This window comes from Bactrocera neohumeralis, unplaced genomic scaffold, assembly GCF_024586455.1.
Source record: "Bactrocera neohumeralis isolate Rockhampton unplaced genomic scaffold, APGP_CSIRO_Bneo_wtdbg2-racon-allhic-juicebox.fasta_v2 cluster11, whole genome shotgun sequence".
Classification (NCBI taxonomy): domain Eukaryota; kingdom Metazoa; phylum Arthropoda; class Insecta; order Diptera; family Tephritidae; genus Bactrocera; species Bactrocera neohumeralis.
This window is the reverse complement of record NW_026089624.1, coordinates 18,195,893-18,202,521: the sequence shown is the minus strand read 5'-3', so window position 1 is coordinate 18,202,521 and position 6,629 is coordinate 18,195,893.

Here is a 6,629-nt window from a genome sequence, read left to right as displayed (position 1 = left end):
CAGCAGCTATATCATCAGAAGCGGCAAATACATATCAATTGTTAAGTAAGTATGTGAAAAAAGTGTGTGTACGTAGAAATTGGACTGCGCAGTCCAATATAATACGCAAAAATAAATACATACATATGTACATATGCGTTTAAGGCGGCCTGCACAATCCAATATAATATGTGAAAACAAATGTTTGTTTTATATTTTAAATGATCAAATAATATTTGTCTTTTCTTTCAGATGTTATTATTACTTTTATTTAATTAGTCTTTCTTTTCAGATTTTATAACTATTTTTATTTAATTAATTTTTGCTTTCAGAGTAAATTCTATTTGTATTTAATATATTTTATTCTTTCAGATAATATTAATCTTTTTTTTTCAGATATTATTATCATTTTATACAATCGATCTTTCTTTTTCTTTTAGATATTACAAATTCAATGTAATTATTATTTATTTTCAAGTATTAATAATCTTTATTTTATTTTCAGGTATTTGTGTTTTATAATATTTTTCCACTCTTATATTTTCAGGTTGTAATAATTCTTTTCTTTAATTAATCTTTTTTCAGATATTAATTATTTCTTTAAATTAAATATATTTTTATTTATATATAAATTATAATAAATTTTATGTAAAAATGTAAAAAATAAAAAAAAATAAAAATTTTAAAAATTAAAAAGTTTTCTTTTTTTTTTTTAAATGAAACCCTGCATTAGCTGTTTAAAATTCAACCCAGCATCAGCTATTTAAAGAGAGAAAATGCAACCCTGCATCAGCCGTCGATTGGGGATATTAGAGCAGGACAGATATACCCTTTTATATGATACTGCTGAATGAGAGCAACAAAGATGTATGATCACATGTATACGTACGTGAGTGGGTAAAATTGTCGCACGGCCTATGGCAAAGTACACATGATTACCCTATAGATTACCCACTGATTATCTGGTTTTTTACCCGCTCATGGTTGGCAGGGTTGCTCAGCTAGCATTTACACATAAAAATAATCGTTTTGTGAGCTTTCAAGTCTGTGACCTTTACAAAATGACAATATGTTCTAAATAAAAATGTTTATATAAAAATTTTAATTAATTATGCATTTAATATCGTAGTAACATATATATATAACTAGGTGACCCGGCGAACTTCGCACCGCCTAATTATTGGAGGCATATTTAGTAAGTCACAAACACACGATACAATACGTTTTTAATTTTATTGAAATTTGCTGCTTTTATATTTTTAGGAATATTAAAGAATTATAGTATAGATGCACAGCAAAGACACGTTAACATTTCAAGTGACATTTTACCATAGACAATTTTTTTTGAGTGAATACACTATAACTATCAAACTACATCTGTCGTTTTTTTTTTGACGATGGCCATGGTTAGGAAAAGAAGAAGAACTACATCTGTCATCGAGAAAATAAAGAAGCTATATATCCCTCAACTCCTTAAAATGCATTGTCCGTTTTGTAAAAAGTGTATGGAACGGCAGAAAAAAAAATAATAACTGTCCAGATTGTATTAAATTATTATTAAGATGCGACGAATGCTACAACATAATCGCTGTTACCTTCAGATTTTGTACCAAGTGTGGTAAGAATGTAGAACGAATAATAAGCGTGAAGAGGGCAAAAGTACAAAAAAAATATATTAAAGCAAAAGCTACTATCTAAACCAAAACACGTTTCTACAATGTCATCTTCATCATCTGAGGAGACATTCTGTGAATTAAATTTATCGGCCGAAGACATACAGGACATTCAAGTTTTTGAAGACAGCCAAAAGCCCAACATCAAGAATGTTCTGGTAGATATTGATGTTATTGAAGACAGCCAGCAGCTCAACATTGATAATGTTCTGATCGAATCAGATTTGTCCGAGTCGCCTAGTACTTCCACCATATTATCATGTCCTGGCGAGCCAAGTGGTTCCCAAGTAGATGGAGCCAAGTTGATGGAAATAAAGAGTTACTAATACACGTTGACATTAGGGATCCAAAGGCACATATTATATACATATTAAGTCATTTATTTATATTTATACACTTCATATAAATTGGGAGTGGCCAGAAGCGATTCTTTTACACATGGCTCAAGCAGCTCACTACTTCCGGTCTTTGACCAAGTATCCTCTGGGTAGCCTAAGAACATCCGTTCGAAGGCGAGCTAATGTGAGAAGGCGAATCATCCCCTACATACGGTTGTGCGCTGGGTTTGGGACCCACCACGTAAAAAGCTCACCCCAATGAAAAACCAACAGCAGCCTCGGATGAGAGACCCCCCTTTTGATGACGACCATGGCAAACGAAATAAGGACTACGAATTAAGGGTATGCACCTGGAATGTCCGGTCCCTTAATTGGGAAGGTGCCGCTGCCCAGCTGGTTGATGTCTTCGTAAAAACAAAGGCTGACATCACCGCCGTCCAAGAAATGCGATGGACGGGACAAGGACAGAGACGAGTAGGTCCTTGTGACATTTACTACATTGGCCATATAAAGGAGCGCAAGTTTGGTGTTGGATTCGTGGTAGGAGAGAGACTCCGTCGCCGAGTACTATCATTCACTCCGGTGAATGAACGTCTAGCCACAATCCGCATCAAAGCGAGGTTCTTCAACATATCGCTGATCTGCGCCCACGCCCCGACGGAAGAGAAGAACGATGTGACCAAAGATGCTTTTAATGACTGTTTGGAGCGCATTTATGAGAGCTGCCCCGCCACGATGTCAAAATCGTGCTTGGCGACTTTAACGCCAGGGTGGGCAAAGAAGGTATATTTGGCACTACGGTCGGTAAATTCAGCCTCCACGAGGAAATATCCCCAAATGGGTTGAGGCTGATTGACTTCGCCGGGGCCCGAAATATGGTTATCTGTAGTACTAGATTCCAGCATAAGAAGCTTCATCAAGCTACCTGGCTGTCTCCGGATCGAAAAACTACCAACCAGATCGATCATGTTGTGATAGACGGAAGACACGTCTCCAGTGTTTTAGATGTGCGTGCGCTGCGAGGTCCTAACATCGACTCGGACCACTTTTTTGTTGCAGCTAAGATTCGCACCCGCATCTGTGCAGCAAAAAACGCGCGCCACCAAACACAAGGAATGTTCGACGTCGAGAAACTGCAATCACAGCAGACAGCCGAACGATTTTCTACTCCTACTCCCTGAGAGCACTCGTCAACAGCTCGGTATAAGGGAACTGTTGGACGGCATTTCAAACTCCTTACGTACAGCTGCAACCGAAACCATTGGTTTTCGGAAAGTGCAAAAGAACAGCTGGTACGACGAGGAGTGCCGTGTGGCAGCGGAGAGAAAACAGGCTGCCTACCTCGCAACGTTACGATCGACCACTACACGTGCGGGATGGGATAGATACCGAGAGTTGAAGAGGGAAGCGAGACGCATTTGTAGACAGAAGAAGAAAGAGGCCGAAATGCGTGAGTACGAAGAGCTTGATAAGCTGGCCGACAGGGGTAATGCTCGAAAATTCTACGAAAAATACGGCGGCTTACAGAAGGTTTCAAGACCGGAGCATACTCTTGTAGAACCCCCAAAGGTGATCTGGTCACTGATGCCCAGAGCATACTTAAATTATGGAGGGAACACTTCTCCAGCCTGCTGAATGGCACAACACCAGGAGAAGGAGAATCCGATTTCCCAATCGATGACGATGGAGCAGACGTAACATTACCCGACCATGAAGAAGTTCGAATAGCAATTGCCCGCCTGAAGAACAACAAAGCGGCAGGGCCCGACGGATTGCCGGCCGAGCTATTCAAACACGGCGGCGAAGAACTGATAAGGAGCATGAATCAGCTTCTTTGTAAAACATGGTCGGACGAAAGCATGCCCAACGATTGGAACTTAAGTGTGCTATGCCCAATCCATAAGAAAGGTGACTCCACAATCTGCGCCAACTACCGTGGGATTAGTCTCCTCAACATCGCATATAAGGTTCTATCGAGAGTATTGTGTGAAAGATTAAAGCCCACCGTCAACAAACTGATTGGACCTTATCAGTGTGGCTTCAGACCTGGAAAATCAACAACCGACCAGATATTCACCATGCGCCAAATCTTGGAAAAGACCTGTGAAAGAAGAATCGACACACACCACCTCTTCGTCGATTTCAAAGCTGCTTTCGACAGCACGAAAAGGAGCTGCCTTTATGCCGCGATGTCTGAATTTGGTATCCCCGCAAAACTAATACGGCTGTGTAAGCTGACCTTGAGCAACACTAAAAGCTCCGTCAGAATCGGGAAGGAACTCTCCGAGCCGTTCGATACCAAACGAGGTTTCAGACAAGGCGATTCCCTATCGTGTGACTTTTTCAATCTGCTACTGGAGAAAAAAGTTCGAGCTGCAGAACTTAATAGAGAAGGTACCATCTTCTATAAGAGTGTACAGCTGCTGGCGTATGCCGATGATATTGATATCATCGGCCTTAACACCCGCGCCGTTAGTTCTGCTTTCTCCAGACTGGACAAGGAAGCAAAACAAAATGGGTCTGGCAGTGAACGAGGGCAAAACGAAATATCTCCTGTCATCAAACAAACAGTCGTCGCACTCGCGACTTGGAACTCACGTCACTGTTGACAGTCATAACTTTGATGTCGTAGATAATTTCGTCTACCTTGGAACCAGCGTAAACACCACCAACAACGTCAGCCTAGAAATCCAACGCAGGATAACTCTTGCCAACAGGTGCTACCTCGGACTGAGTAGGCAATTGAGAAGCAAAGTCCTCTCTCTACAAACAAAAACCAAACTCTATAACTCACTCATAATTCCCTTCCTGCTATATGGTGCAGAGGCTTGGACGATGTCAACAACTGATGAGTCGACGTTGCGAGTTTTCGAGAGAAAAGTTCTGCGAAAGATTTATGGTCCTTTGCGCGTTGGCCACGGCGAATATCGCATTCGATGGAACAATGAGCTGTACGAGATATATGACGACATTGACATAGTTCAGCGAATTAAAAGACAGCGGCTACGCTGGCTAGGTCATGTTGTCCGAATGGACGGAAACACTCCACCTCTGAAAGTATTCGACGCTGTAGCCGCCGGGGGAAGCAGAGGAAGAGGAAGACCTCCACTCCGTTGGAAGGACCAGGTGGAGAAGGACCTGGCTACGCTTGGAATATCCAAATGGCGCCACGTAGCGAAAAGAAGAAACGACTGGCGCGCTGTTGTTAACTCGGCTATAATCGCATAAGCGGTGGCTACGCCAATTAAGAAAAAGTATGTTCAATTCAAAATTACTTTATTTGTTGTCATCTCGGCTTAGTTGTCAAGTATAAAGTGAAGCTTATAATTATCCCTAACTTAGCTCAAGCCACCAACTCGCATCGTGTTGTGGCTCCTCTGCTGACGTTTTGCTGACCTTGCGCCTCGTGCATGGTGTTAGTTTACTTTGATGCCTGGCCAATGTTCTCACGCAAAATGTGGTAACTTAGCGACATGTGCAGAGGGGTAGGCTCTTATTACGACGGGAATTAGGTTTTGTCGTTTCCTCGCGATAACTTTAGGGTGTGTCTTTTTCTCGCGATACTCCTCCCCTTCTAAATGAGGAACGTCTTCGGTCCTCAAAGAAGCGAATTTAATTGCAGTTTCAACGGACCTGGCTATGATAATCTCTCTCGTGGTCCTCCTTATTCTGAGAAGGACGTAAACAGTGTATGCCATGATTAATAAGACACCAAAGGCTGAGAAACCTGTAACGTGGCCATAATGGATTGATCACTGCAGGTGATTGATCCTTTGAACATTCTCTAGATTCACATGGTGAAGGTAAGAAGCGCTTAATATTTCTGTGTGCTGCGTCAAGTTGATTGTAGAAGCCCATGGAGTTTCAGGTTTAGAGGCAACGTAGAATTTTCGTTATAAAAAGTCGTACCATTAATCTTTACGTTGTTTTTGAAGACCACGAGGTATGTTCCGTTGACCGTAATAGGGACCTCATTATTTTCCTCGATAACAGCCAATTGGTCATTGATGACAACAAGGCCGTCACTTATCGGTGAAATTAGTGTGAGGTTGTTAAATGTTGTACTGCAATTAGCGGTGTTGCGAGTCAGTAGTTGCAGAGCGCATGATGTAGTCGGAGATGGTAAGCAAAACGTTGATGTTGTGTCGCTGCAGTTCTTTACGGCTACGGTATGGTTATAACACTTGGCTAAGATGGATTCTTCAAGGTGCAGGATTTGGTGGCCATGAGCTACTGGTAAAATAGTAATTTTCTTACATCTAAACCTAGGAATCGGATATCTTATTAAAAAGTAAATTATGTTATTATACTGTAATATCTTAATTCTAGCTACTGCCATAACATCGGCCACGGTAAGGTCAGTGAAGTGCTCGTCTCCTGTTATGAAATTTATTTCGTTACTGTCTAAGAGAATGGGACTTAAGACCCCAATTTTGGCGAAAGTGACAGCTGTTGTAATGTTATTTAATTCTGTAATAATTGCTCTGTTTCTAGCCAGAAGTATGTCATAAAGGTGACCGGTGTTTATTTCTCTTTCTTTTGTTAATTTCAGGAGTTTATTTACTGTAATGGTAAGGTTATTGATTTCTTTCTGTACTTGAGTTTTTATGGTAAACTGTCTGTCCTGCGAGTTAATTAG